The sequence below is a fragment of the Lactuca sativa genome, chromosome 4 (genome assembly GCF_002870075.4).
Source record: "Lactuca sativa cultivar Salinas chromosome 4, Lsat_Salinas_v11, whole genome shotgun sequence".
Classification (NCBI taxonomy): Eukaryota; Viridiplantae; Streptophyta; class Magnoliopsida; order Asterales; family Asteraceae; genus Lactuca; species Lactuca sativa.
This window is the reverse complement of record NC_056626.2, coordinates 305,029,427-305,045,553: the sequence shown is the minus strand read 5'-3', so window position 1 is coordinate 305,045,553 and position 16,127 is coordinate 305,029,427.

Here is a 16,127-nt window from a genome sequence, read left to right as displayed (position 1 = left end):
TTTATATATTATATATAAGTTTTGATAAAATCTACAGAAAAGTCTCATTATTTTGGAAAAATTAACGATTTGTTCCTATGACCTGCTGAACAGGTCAAAATGGCTAAAATAAATAAATTACCCAGTTTCTTGGGCTTTTCTATTCAAAAAGCTAAATAGTTGGGACTTTTCTAGTCAAAAAGTAAAATGTAGGACATTATTAAAAGTTGTTCCCAAAATATTGAGTTTTTTCTATAGATTTCCCTAATTATAAATATATTTGGTAATTATCTTTTGAGTTTCAAATCACCTACCTATATATGGAGGTGTCAAAATCCGGTTTTTTGTATATGTAAAAATTGGTAATAATAAGTCAAAGATTGTCGGGCAAAACACCTCTGTAAAAGAGACATATTGTGTAGTATTCCTTGTTCTAGAGTGTAATTGGTATCATTATACTTGAAATTTCATAAGGAATACCTTGAAATTTCTTAAAATTGACAGTTGTTAACAATTAGAAAACAATTCCCAAAATCAGTATTAATTAATGTCCTACACTAATTATACTTGAGAGCTATTGATAAGTAATTTGAATATATTATGTTCACCTAAATTCATATATATAAAGAACTATATGAACCCCAAAATGGCGATAATTTTTATTTTTAAATCATCAAAACATGCATCAAGTGTCGCAAATCATCATAAAACATTGTATCAAAAATCAGAGTAGAATAATTTGATGTAGAAATCGTGAAGTGGATGTTGTGCAATTATGTCAGGCCCTTCCCTTTCGAATTGGAAGTAGCTGAAAATATTAAATCTTAAAACCGTAAGCACAAAGCTTAATGAGTTTTCCTAAAACACAAAATATAATACATACAATTGTCATGGGTTACCCTTCTGCTAGGTGTGTCAAACCCAACAAATAATAAGGGCTATAACAAACTCCAAATACACTACTTTAATGCACTAAAAACTAATACAAAGCAAGTAGGATTAAACCACAGAGACACAAGATAAAAGTATATACCTCTTTACACAAGGTACTTTGGTCAAAAATGGGGGTTTTGTTTGCAAAAGTTAAATAATAAAATAACAATCCCCTTTAAAAGCATGCACAAAATGAAATGACCTTGTAAACAGTTTGATTGAATGGTTCTAGTTCTCATTCTCAATGTTGTGGTTCAACTTGATTATGACTTGATGTAATTCATGATTGCTATTCTTGGTTGGTACTGAAAGATATTAACATGCTCTAATACCTCTCACTTGTCAAATCATCTAACCAAAACACGCTCTTTGACTAGACCTAGCTTTACTAATTTAACCTAAACAGGCTCTTAGTTTGTATTGAAAAACTGTATTAAGTTTTGTACAAGCTTCCCAACAATATTCATTTCTTCTCATACACTTGGAAGTGTCAAAACATGTGATAAATGTTCTAGAATAAGAAAACCTATTGTTTGTTACCAATCATTTACTTTATAGAACGATTAGGTACCCTAAAAGTTAATTAACTACACAAAAATTCAATTCATGAAAGTGACCAATTAAACACAAATCAAATTTAAGGATTCTAGTTTAAACAAGAACATAATCACTAGAATAGAATCAGGAATCAGGAATCAAACATCAAATCACATGCTTCAAGTCAAGAAATCAACATGTTTTGAACAAAAGCTAGAAATTATGGTTTCTTAGCCACACATGGCTAAGAACAAATCAAACAAGAATAAAGATGGAATTGAAATGTTTAATGCTTACTAAAATGAAATCAAAAGTGTTTGCAATGATTTGGTCTTCTCCAAAGCTGCAAGAATTCTCCCCAAAATCGCCCAAAGTTGCTTTAAAAACTGTCCTCTTATAAAATGTCGACCTCTGTTGTTTTATTAGGTTCTCATGTGCATGTCATAAGGACATGCGTTTTAGCATGGCCATCCCTTTTGCCCATGTGTTTTTGGCTTGATTTGATCATCTCCTAAACTCAATGGCTTCTCTGACACCCATAAAAGGGGTTAGGATTCACGACCTGACTCGCTGAGTCCAAGAACAACTCGTCGAATCCTCCATGTGACATATCCATTCAGTCGATTCTAATCCATTCCAATGCATCTAATTCATAGATCTAGGCTCCTTAGATTAGTATTACATGTAGATTTGCTAACTTTAGGTGAATGCATGGTGTTATGACGCTAAAACACCCAATACAAGCCAAAATGAATGTTTAAGTCATAGAATGGAGTCATGGCTGAATAAAGGTGGCAACTTTGAGCTTCTAAAGCTCAAGAGTGCCCAGATCTGAAGTACTTTCATCCCCAAGAGTTCAAATCTCGAAATGACCTTGGAAATGGCCCAAAAATGACAACATACAAGCTAGGAAGGAGATCAAAGTAAATAACAGCCGAGGTATAAGATTTATACCTTTATGAAGACCGATATGAGTCCTTAGCTCTGGATCTCTAACCTTCCTTCTACAACTCCAAGCCTTTGCTTCCTTCTTCTAGCTTTAAATCACAAAAATGGCAAGAAATACCTCAATATCACACAAGGCTGAGTAGGGTTTCGAGATTGGGATGTGGAGGTAATGGAGGATGGGGTGGAGACCTGTTATGATGCTTAAATAGGGTGCAAACCCTAAAGATTAGGGTTTTCTCCTGACGGACCTACTCGTCGAGTCCAGGTTTATGACTCGTCGAGTTGACCACTTAAGACCTGCGTCCAATCTAGCATCTACTAGACGAGTTAGGGATACCAACTCGTCGAGTAGCTCTACAAATAAATTCTTAAATAGATCAAATGCGTACCAGGAATCGGGCATTACAGTTCTCCCCTACTTGTCTTAGAATTCATCCTTGAAGTCTTCTGTGTATGAAAACAACTACGGGTAGTGCTCCCTTATGTCCTCCTCGGGCTCCCAAGTCCATTCCGAGCCCTTGTGGTGCTGCCACTGCACCTTCACTAGATTGACCCTCTTGTTCCTCAGCTCCTTCGTCTTGCGATCCAGAATCGCCACCGGTCTCTCAATGTAATTCAGACTGTCATCAACCTGAATATCCTCTAAGGTTATAACTGTCGTGTCGTCCACTAAGCACTTTCGTAGTTAGGAAGCGTGGAAGGTGTTGTGGATCTGGCTGAGCTCGACATGTAGATCCAGTCTGTATGCTAATGCCCACCCGGGCTATGACTCTGAAGGGATCAATATACCTGGGGCCCAGCTTGTCCCGCTTCTGGAACCGTATGCTGCCCTTCCAAGGCGACACCTTCAGGAGGACCATATCTCCCTCCCAAAACTCCAAGTATGAATGTCTATTGTCGACGTAACTCTTTTGTCGACTCTGAGCAATTTGGAACCTGCTCCAGACTTGCTGGATCTACTCTATGATCTTGAGTACTACCTCCGTACTCCCTATGACCCTCTGACCAACCTCACCCCAATAGATTAAGGTCCTACACTCCGGTCTATACTGGCGTGGTAACTGTTGTTATACGAAAATTCCGCTAGCGGAAGATATGTATCTCAACTGCCACTGAAATCCATAATGCATGCTTGAAGCATGTCCTCGAGAGTCTGAATTGTCATCTCGCTCTGTCCGTCCGTCTGCGTGTGGAATGCGGTGCTGAAATGGAGACGAGTACTCATCTCGTTGTGAAACCGCTTCCAAAATCTGGAAGTAAAACAAACATCTCGGTCTGACACTACCAAGACAGGCACTCCGTGTCATGTCACTACCTCTCGCACATAAATCTTGGCCAGCTTCTTGATCGAGATACTCTCCTGGATCGGTATAAAGTGGGTGCTCTTGGTTAATCGATCCACGATGACCCAAATTGCATCAACCCCATATGCGGTTCTGAGAAGCTTAGTGATAAAATCCATAGTAATGTCCTCCCATTTCCACAAGGGGATGTCTAATGGTTGCATCTTGCTGTGAGGCCTATGCTGCTCTGCCTTGACCTTCCTGCAGGTCAGACATCTCTCCACGTATCAGGCTACATCCCGCTTCATGCAGGACCACTAGTAATCGGGTCTACGATTTCTGTACATCTCCATCAATACTTGCCATACTCCACCCCATTATGGTACCCAGAACCTCCCATGCAAGGTCAACAACCCATGGCTGTCATAATCAAAGGAGGCCACCTGGCCTATAATCCGCTCGCACTTTCGGCGCTCCTCCTTCAAATCCTCAACCTGCGCCTCTCAGATCTGCTCCAACAATAGAGTAATCACTGTCATCCTTAGACAGATGTCTTGAATCGGGGTCGCTATTGCCTTGCAGATCAAGGCTTCAACCACTACATCGGCCATGCCCGGGTGGTAAAGGATCTCATAATCATAGTCCTTCACCACATCTAACCACCAACGCTGCCTCATGTTCAGTTTGGCTGATCCATGAGGTACCTCAGACTCTTTTAATCCGTGTAAATGGTAGAACGGACCCCATAGAGGCAGTGTCACCAAATCTTAAGGGCAAATACCATAACCCCCAGCTCTAAATCATACGTCAGATAGTTAGCCTCGTGGGGATTCATCTGTCTCGAGGCATAAGCAATCACATGACCCCGCTGCATCAACACTGATCCCATTCATGTGATTGAAGCATCACAGTAGACTATAAAGTCATATACTCCCTCTGGCAGAGTGAGAATCAGTGCCACGCACAACCGTTGTCTGAGCGTCACAAAGGCTGCCTGCTGCTCAGGTCCCCAGGGAAAAACCACCGACTTCTTGGTCAGTAGGGGTCAACAGAACTGCAATCTTGGAGAAGTCCTAGATAAATCTTTTGTAATACCCTGCCAGACCTAGGAAACTCTGAATCTCAGTTAGAGACCTCGGATTCTCCCATTGCATCACGTCCTCTATCTTGGCCGGATCTACCAAAATACCCTTCTGGTTGACGAGATGCCCAAGACACTGCACCTCGTGCAACCAGAACTCACACTTGGAGAACTTTGCAAAAAGTCTCTCCCTTCTCAATGTCTCCAGCACCTCTCTCAGGTGCTCCTCATGTTGCGCCTGAGTCTTGGAGTAAACCAAGATGTCATCAATGAATACTATTAAAGACCGATCTAACATCGGTTTGCACATGCGGTTCATGAGGTCCATGAATGCGACTGAAGCATTGGTGAGCCCAAACGACATTACCTCAAACTCATAATGACCATAGCTAGTTCTAAAAGTTGTCTTCTACACAACATCATCTTTGACTCACATATGGTGATACCCTGACCGTAGGTTAGTCTTGGAGAACCAAGATGCACCCTGGAGTTGTTCTAACAAATCATCTATCCTCAGAAGTGGGTAACGGTTCTTCACCGTTACCTTATTTAACTCCCGGTAATCTATGCATATGCGATGCGACCCATCCTTCTTCTTCAGAAACACGATCGGGGCTCCATATGGTGAACTGCTTGGCGTAATAAAACCCTTCTCTAATAGCTCTTGCAGCTGTGTAAATAACTGTTGCATCTCGGGAAGAGCTAGCCGATATGGTGCCTTGGCTATCAGAGTCGCACCAGGAACAAGGTCAATCCTAAACTCAACCTATCTCTCCAGTGGTATCCTATGTAAATCTTCCGGGAATACGTCCGGGTACTCACGCACTACCAGTACATCATCAACTGTCACCTTACCCTTATCTCGGGTATCCATGACATAAGTGACGTATCCTACGCAACCCTTCTGAAGGTGGCGCCTCGCCCTCGCTGCTGAGCATAGAACCGGTCTGTGTTGTGGCCTCTCGCCCTAGATCACTAACCCTCCCCCACTAGGAGTGTGAACCCTTACTAGGTTTTGCTCACAATCAATCATTGCCCTCATTGGGGCTCAACCAATCGATGCCCACTATAACCTTATTCCCACACAGGGGAATAGGAACTAGGTCTACTAAAAACTACTGATCAAATAGATGTAGTGTACATCCTCTGTGAACCCTCATCACCTTGAAGGTCCTGTCATCTGCTATCTCCACATCCAGTAGACAACATAGCTCCCCCGAAGCTCCTACAAATCGCTTGCTGAGCGCGAGCAAGGTGGCACCCGAGTCAAAATGTACCAATATTACTGATATACTGTTCACTAGGAACGATCCTATAATAATACACATAAAACATGAGTGACAATCAAGATAAATAAATAGATAAAGATAGAATATATACCAGTCACAACATCGGGATTCGCATGTGCCTCCTCAACAGTCAGCTGAAAAGCTCTGCTCCTCACTGTGAGCGCCTCAGCCCGGCCCTGACGACCATTTATAATTCTCAATGTGGCAGGAGAAGGTGCCGCCACCTCTCCTGCTGCAGCTAAACTCGGGCACTAGAACCGCATGCGTCCCCTCTGATTGCACTGAAAGCAAATCAGGTTTGATCCTCTCGTAGTGGTAGCAGTTGTATAATTCCTGCTCATATGACCAATCTTGCAGTTGAACGGCTCACATACTATCGTATGTCGCTCCTTAACATCTCATAATATCGAGCCTTCTTCATCTCCTCATTTGCCACGTACTGCAGAATAAGAAGGGCCCTTTCCCTATATTTGGTGGTGATCTCAGTCACCGTCTCAGTGGTCTGTTGTAAATCCTGGAACTCTCTCGCCACCTGTTGCACCTCAATCACCAGTGCGAACTCGGCCCTGAACCTGGCTGAAAAGTCACTCCAGGTCATCACATCTAAAGCTGTGTCATCACCAATGGCATGTCTGATCTCTTCCCACCAGTCGTGTGCTCTGTCCTTCAGTAGACAGGAAGCAAGTCGGACCTTGTCCCCCTCGGGACATCTACTCGTACAGAAAGCGTTGGCGACATTAGCCAATCATCTGCTGCTAGCAATGGGGTCCTTAGCCCCATGGTAATATGTAGCTCCACATGCTCTGAACTCCCTAAAAGCCACCGTACGGGCCCCTAGCATGGCACACATCTCATTGGTTGTTAGATCATTGTTGTATATAACCATGGTGTATTCACTTGGTACTCACGGAGTTAACTGTAATAGTTCCTTTATATTTGATGAAAAGATTATTTAATAAAACCCTTATTTCTTATAATAATATAGTAACCACAGTGGTCCCTTCTATAATCTCTTAGGTTATACTAGCTATATATAATCTAATATCAAATATATAGTTAATTGTGTGAATCTGCCCGAAGCCCACAACCATACAAGGAACAGGAAATGAGGTGGAAGATACACATCTAACTATCTATCATGTATTAATTATATATAACCCTCATGTATAAACTAAGGTATTATAGAATTAATCACCTAAGATCCTTTAAGTTATACTGGTTTAATAAAATGGATTAAACCCTTTACTGGTAAGTTTCTAGTTTTGTATACCAAAAGTTCTGATTTGAAAAGTCTGTTTTGTACTAGAAAACTGTGCATTGATATAGTGTCCTATGACCTGACCCATACCTGGTACCCCTTATGATGACTTAATGTATACGGAACATATATATATAACTAAGATCGAATGGATAATAGGTTGGGTGAATCCGCTCTATGTCCACAACGAATCAAGAAACATGAAATGAAGTGGAAAGCACACATCCTATTGTCTGTCGAATCCTATTAATATATATCCCTTGATGTATACGTTAATGAATCATAAGGTTAGAATTATGGTCCCTTTCTACTGAATGTACTAGAATCGACTGTTTTGATTGTCGTTTGTAAAATGTAATTTTTCTCTAGTTTATAACTATATTGACTTGAAAATAGCTCGCATTAACTTTCAAGTGGAACTGTCACTTTATGAAAGTAATGGGAAAATGAAAGTACTCAGTTGTCTTTTAAATTGACAACCTGGCATACTGATTTCCTTTAAAACATGTTTGTTTTGCTAATGTCATAATGTGAAGGCTAGTACCCTTACTATACGCTCTCCCTGTCATGAGATTCTGGGAACCAAACTCGACTTCCACAAACCAGTTGCTAGGCCGTGTAATCCACATTAAAGTTATGTGATCATGTATACCCAATTTAACTATCACCTTTTGATTAGAACAATGAGTTAGTGATTCATTGGTATAATTAGATCCTCTAATTGTTCCATGCTATAACATCTTAGTATGTTCGTTCTGTTATAGTATCTAAGTATGTTCTTTCTGTTATCATGTATTGTATCTAGTATGAACATAACCTATAAACTATACCCCTTATAGTTTACTATCGTCTTACTTGAACTGTTATTGAAAAGACTCATTTTACTACTAAGTTATGCTTATACTTTTAAAAATGGAGTTTTGTTAAACTAAAAAGTAACATAACTTTAAAAGTGTTTTTGAAATGTTTTAATCACTTATTAAAGACATAAGCAATCTTTTGGAAGATGTTTATAACAAACATTTACACAATTATCATTGTATTCAACTTGTATCCCCCCCCCCCCCCTAAAAGCATTTAAAACAGTTAAAAGATTCATTACGGGGTATGAACTCACCTGATGTGGGTGATTCGAACGAATACGCATGTAAGGATGAGAAGTTCCACGAATGAAGTCCCGAGACATAACGAGTCCTAAATGACATAAAATGGCATATATTGACATAAATGTAGTGTTTAGGAGCAATCAAATGCAAGGAAACACCTCACGGGACTAGGAAACAGTTTGACCAAGTGTTGGAATCACATGTGATTGAACTAATGGGAGTGTACGACCAGTATGAGGAGTGTACGGCCATCGGTGTACGGTCAGGGAGTGTACGGCCATACACTCAGGGTAAAAAGTGTACAAAATTTTTTTCCAAGGGTAGGACTGCTTGTGGGACTATTGCTCATCAAGTATTTGAAGCTGGAATTGGACTTTGAAGTCCCTTTAAGGGAGTTTTGAGGAGTGTACGGCCATACATGTGTGTACGGCCGTACACACTTCATGTTCATGAATCATGGTCATTTTTAAGGTGTTAATCTAGTGTTCTAACATGTACTAAGTAGGGATGAGATTTAGAACCGGAAAACCGGACCGGAACCGGAACCGAACCGGAACCGGACCCGTAGAACCGGAATATATAGAACCGGGTCCGGTTCCGGGTTTAAAAATTGGCTTTATCCGGGTTCCGGGTAATCCGGGTTTGGGTCCATTGGGTCCGGGTAAACCGGGTCTAAAATCCGGAACCGGTTTTTGGAACCGGAACCACTTTTAGGGCCGGAACCACTTTTTGTGAAACGTTTATAAGATGCATATCTTATTCGTTTCAACTCCAATTGACATACGGTTTTTTCCAACATGTAGTTTAGAGTTTGTACATGATTCTAGATTATAAATTTGTCATTTTTAGTTTTATATTCATTGACTTACAGTCCTCAAAAGTTGAGATACCAAAGCTGAAAGTTTGTAGTTTTTTAGTTTTTTTGTATTCGGTGAAAGTTTTAAAACATGCATATCTAATTCGTTTGAAGTCGGATTGACATGTGGTTTTTTCCAACTTCTATTTTACAGTTTGTACATGAGTTTAGACTATAATTTTGTCATTTTTGGTTTAACATTCAATGATTTACAGTCCTCCGAAGTCGGGATATCAAAACTGAAAATTTTCAACTTTTCAGCTATTTGTTTTTGTACTTTGTATTATGTGAAAATATTAACACAAGTATATCTCATTCGTTTAAATTTGGATTGACATGCGGGTTTTTCCAGAGTGTATTTTAGAGTTTGTACATGATTTTAGACTCTAATTTTGTTAATTGTGGTTTCGTATTCAATAAGTTGCAGCCCCCCAAAGTCGGGATATCAATATGAAAAATTTCAAAGTTCAACTCACTAAGTAGTAAGTAATTACCAAAAATTTCCGGTTTTTTCGGGTTTTCCGGGTCTAAACCCACTTTATCCGGTTCCAACCTACCCACTCTGATGTTTCCGGGTTTTCCGGTTCTAGACCCACTTTACCCGGAACCATACCCGGAACTGAACCGGAACCGGTTCCTATATACCGGTCCGGTTTCCGGTTCTATAAAATCCCATTAACCGGTTCCGGGTTTTCCGGGTCCAGGTCCATCCGGTCCGGGTTTGGACCCACTTTCATCCCTAGTACTAAGTGTAGAGAAGGAGTACTTACGATATGAAGATCAAAAGGGTTCACAATAACCAAGAACAAGTGTGTGTTCTTGGTGTGATTTGAAGATCTAGTCAAAAGAGATGTTTTCATGGATGAATCAAAGGGTGTAACTAGGAGATGAAGTATAACAACAAATCAAGGGAAGAATACTTACAACTATTGAAGATCAAGGATGAAACGGATGGTAGTTGAGAGAGAAATCAAGTGTTCTTGAGGTGGAAGTGCAAGAATGAAGGAAAAATGTGGGATAACACTCATATGGAGGGGGTGTACGGCCTCACATGGGTGTACAACCGTACACTCATGTGTACGGCCATACACTCCCTCAAACGAAGTGTATGACTTGTTTGTTGGTTTAGAAGTGTACGCGACTCGATCCTATACCCAATGCTTGAATGTACTGAGCTTTGAACCTTTGAATGGACTCTAAACAATGCTAAATGATAGCAGGAACGAGTCTGAAACTCAGTTGAGTTGACTGGCTGGGCTTACAAAGCAAGAATTATTGGGTTGTCACAGAAAGTAACATTCTTTTTCGTCAAGCGGATAAATGGTACAACAATTTTGGAGAAATCCTGGCTAAATCTCCGATAATAATCTGTGAGACCAAGAAAACACCGAATCTCATATAGTGTCCTCGGCACATCCCACCGCATCACCACCTCAATTTTGTCCAGATCAAACAATATCCCTTTCAGGTTGACGATGTACAGCAAGTAAAGCCATACACATTTTAATCATCTTCAATTGCATCATACTAAAAACATTAAGGAGTGTTTGCTTTGCCGATTCCATTGGAATTAGAATTCGAGATTCCATTCCATGGAGGTTGGGATCCCAAATGAATAAAATTCATCAAATTCACATTTTTGATGGATTTCATGGTTTCTCGTGGAGGGTAAAAAGAATCCAATTCCATTAATTTTTTTTTCTATCAGGAAAACACGAAACCTTCATTGGAATAAAAAACATAAATTTTGAAATACATATTTAACATAAAAACTCAGAAAGCATATGATTTTTATTGTATAGACTTGTGCTTTGCTTTCGGCCTAAACCCTACTCAACTTCCACAATTCCCAGTATTTCAAAAACAAAGAACACAGAAAGAACACCAAGGAGTAGAGCATCTTCATCTAGCAAGTACATGTATATATTTAAATTTTTTTATACTTTATTTTTGTAAATTTAAATTGCTTGCACATACATTGTTTCTTTTCCAACTTCTTATGGAATAATATAATTGGGTTTGAAGCTTATACAATTTGATAGAAATCTGATTTTCTCTACCAAAATTTTAGATCTCAACCCTTATCCCATTTCACACACTAACCACATAACTTTAGCAACATGCCACTGTTATTCCCTTAGGTTAGATGACCCAATAACAGTCTCGTACTATATATCTCATTTCCATTTCATTTCATCAACCTATTATATAAATTTTACCAATATTTCTCCATATATCATTTAATTCCCAAAATAATATATTATATTACAAAAAAATGAAATTAGGGCATTATATATTGGTTGTTTAAGCATAAAATGATTTTTTTAGTAAATGTCATTTTGGTCAAACTTGGAAAATAAAATATGCAAGCCTCATTTATGGTTGTTGTTGCTCTTTCGGGTGGCTTTTTAGGTTCACGAGATTGGAATTTGGTAATGATTATGGTTATCCTATTCAACTAGATATCAAAAGCTTTTTTTTTTTTTTTGGAAAGTAGAAAAGGAAAAAAATGAAAGGAGTAATAATACTTAATAATATCACATGGAGTTCTATGGACAAATTTGTTTGGGGATTTGTTGGAGAATATTTTCTATGTTTTGTTTTTTGTTTGGGTGGTAATTGCTAGGGACAAAAAAATTTACTGCTAATGCTCAATATTCAAGGTATTTCTCACAATCATACACTTCAAGAAGAAAATTTACTATATGAATTGAAAGTCTGACATTCACCAAGATTTATTTGTTTTTTGGATGTTGAACTTTAGCAACGAATGTAGTATCAACCATTGAATACTACCTATGGTATCCATAGTATGCTTTTCCTACGTAATCATCCTTTGTATGTTTTTCCTATGTATCATCTATCTTAGCCTGTTTTCTTTCAAATATTATTTTTATGCTTTTGTCATGTAACATATTTTTCACCATGTATCAAATTTGATAATATAAACCATCACTTCGTGGACAATATTCAAATGTTAACCACGACCAATCTAAGCCATGCTGAGCATGGGATCTACACTAGTTGACATCAAGTTGAAGGTATATAAGACATTTAAAGATATTTTAAAAACAAAAATTATATATAGCTATGTTTAACTATCTTTTTAAGGTAAATGACAATATAGATGACAAATATATAAGATAGAAATTGATTGTATAAAAAATATTTTAAAAAATATATTATGATGATTGAGAGGCTAAATTTATCAAAATATAATTGGTGGTGGAGGGGTGGAGTTTCAAAAACCACCATTTTTAGAAATGGATTTGAAAATAGCCGCAAATGACAAGCAAAAGAAAAAGAACCAGGTGGATGATATGCCGGTGAGATGACACAGTTTAATGCATCTTGGGAAACTGCGAAATATGGATATCCATGTGAGAGCTAATTAAGATTGAATGAAAGCACATTTCAGATTTCGAACAAAAAGAAACAAGAGCGCTGAACGTGATTGTTTTCTATGAGAAAAACTAACGAGCATGGAGTGGAAAGTATGTGCATCTATCAACTTTGAATATTTTAGAGATTGCCAAAATTCTACGCACCATGTTTACCGGAAGGGGTTACATGGAGTGACGATGAGAATCCACTAAATGGTGTTCCAGCTATTGTTTTGTTTCCATGAACTTATCTGTTGCATTACGAACATGCCAAACTCTTACGTGCCTTTCGAATTAGTTTGTGACGTGTGCTGTTTCAGAACTCCTTCATAAACTTGTCTGGAATATACACGTGACAGAGATCAACCGATCGAGAACCAACGAACAACATATATCACACATTCAATATATTTCTAACACTAACTTTTTGTAAAATAACTAGAATTTATAAATTGAAATTTTGTCATCTAAATATTATAAGATAACCAGAATTTATTTCTAACCTAAGCATATGCCATCCAAGGTGAATTTTAGCCACACGTCAGACCTAAGAGAAATTAACATGTTTCAATCTGGAAAATTCATCACACACTAGTCAGACCTGAACGAAGATTAAGGTGACAATTCTCGACCTAACCCGACAAATGACACAAACTCAAACCAAAAATAAACGGGTTTGGGTTGAGATTTTCGACCTACCAAGCTGCCTATTTCATGGAACTTCAGGTTTGTGTCATGTGTTTGGGTTTGTAGGTTAACCGGACAACCTGCGAAATATATAGGAGCTTGTTAATATATATATATATATATATATATATATATATATATATATATATATATATATATATATATATATATATATATATATATATATATATATATATATATATATATATATAATTTGTATTTTCTTGGAGCATGTCTTAGAATATGCGAGAATCAAGAATCCCAAATCAGTAAACTTCGTTGTTTGCAGTTTTTCCTACAATCGTCTTGTACTCACTGACTCACCCATTTCATTTCGTTGGATACTCGGCATTGGCGCCGACGAACACGAGGTCCACTGTTGCTATCGGACGTCAACAACATTGCTCCATACTCAGTTTATAAATACTAATTGGTAATTAATTTTAGAGACATGTATAATTCATATGAATTTAATATGTGAAAATTAAACCTAAAACTAACCAGCCAACTATTTAACCCAAAACCTACGTATTGTCCCAAAACTTTCGTGACTGACTAGCGGACTATAATTAAACGAGTTATATGTGTCTTGTGGGTTGATGTTTCCGGTTCACGAACCTATGAACCTTCAAACTCAGTTCTTATAATTTAAGGCATCCAACCTCTAAACATGAACGGTAACTACTTGCCACCCCTACTAAACATGTGGCAAGGATGAAACACTAATCATGTAATTGAAAGTTGCTAACTATCCAGAGTCTACAAAAGCTCTAATTTCATAGGTAACGCACGGCAATATATATGACTCTTATGTGGATCTTAGAATTTAAGGCATCCACAATGCATTAACTTTACGGAGTTCATTGGATTATCACATCATGTTTCTACAATCCATACAACTCTATCATTTTTTCCCACAACGCATTGAACTCTACAAAGTTTAATAGATTGCTACAAATTGTAAGTAATTTATAGTAAATGTTTAACAATAAAAAACTTTCTTTTTTCCCATTGAAGAATTCAATGACCATTGAACTCCAAATCCATTAAATGCGAATGTGCCATCTCACAATGATAGAGTTTCATCCATTGAATGACTCATAGACTTGTTATCTCATTAAACTCACTATTATGGATGCTCTTATAAAGTTAAGTTGTTCACAAATACGAAGTCATCGTCCAACATTAATGTCATGAATAGTAAATTTAGAACACCATTCCTTGTTTTTTAGATTCTTTCCAAAAATAATCGAACTATGGTGAACTATCAAACCATAAACCATTCCATAAGATAATTGATTAAATTTTTATTATTTAGATATGATACCATTTGTTAGGACATGGACACTTGAGTTGACATGGAATATTATAAGAATAACACAATTGACACCATGATTTTGGTGTTAAAAAATATATTTGATCGTAGTTAAGAGTTAAAAAAAATCATAATCTAGATCAAAATCTAAATAAATAATTCAACTCAAAAACTCAATCATTACATCTTTCTAGCACATCATAAATTAAATATAACAATTTTTATATATAGGGGTGCTAATGGAATCTAACTAAGTCAATAAGAAATATCTCTCTTAACAAACCAAATTACATTTACTGGCATACAGTTTTAGTTACATAACTTTTTTTGTGTCACTATATTATATATTTAATGGCACATATACATTTTATGTCGCTATAAATTTTCATTCGCTCTCTAAGTTGGCACTTAAATTTTCATTCCCGTTTTGCTCGGTTTATATTAGTGACTTGTTTTCATAATTAATTAATATTTTAATTAATTAATAGTAAATAAATAGATTTGGAATATTTCAGAATGATTTGAAAAGTCAAGATTATTATAAATATATTTGCTAATTATCTTTAGGGTTTTAAATCACCTCCCTACATATAGGGGTTAAAATCTGATTTTGGTATATGTAAAAAATTGGTAATAAAAGGTCAAAGTATGTCGATCAAACCACTATGAACACCTCTGTAAAAGATTCCAATTGTAACATCCAGATTCTTGAAGGTATTTAAATCATTGAATTTTGGATTTCGGATACTACCACATCGTGGTGAAGGCATCCCATGATGGGGTGATGGGCGTTGTGTCACCGATTTAAAATAGCTTTCACGGTGTGACAATTGTTTAATGAGAAACCCTAATATCCACGGTTTGCGACTTATTTAAAGGAATGTGATGGCTAGGTTGCTCATTCTCAGCCTCCATCACACTCTCTCATCCTTCAAGAAAAACCTAACCACCGTTATTTATGTCTAAGTTTTTTGTGTTGATTATTGGAGATTTAAAGAAGAAGGACGTGACTTCTACACTTGTATACAACATTCAACACTTCTCACCATCTTATTGTTCACTTCTCGACTCTTGTATGTCCCCAAGTTCCAAGATTTTTATTATAAAGTGCTAGATCTTGTATTTTGTCCCATTTTCTTGTTGATCTTGTTAGATGCGATGGAGAGATTTCATAAAGGTTGCAACTTTATCAATTTCTAGATTATTTGGAGTAGTTAATAGTTTGCATCTAAAGTTTGATGGTTGGTTTGCACCATGCAAGTCATAAAATGTCATTTTTGACCAAAGTTGAGTCCAAGACTTGCATTGGTCATGCAAGTCTATAAAGCATCAATCTTTATGATGGTTTGGTGTTATAATCTTTTCTGGAGCAAATAAGCTTATAACTTAAGGGATTAAGTGCTTATTGATTAAGTCCTTGCGATTTCTTAGCCTTTTTCAACCTAGGACTTTAAATCTAGACCTGTTGGTGG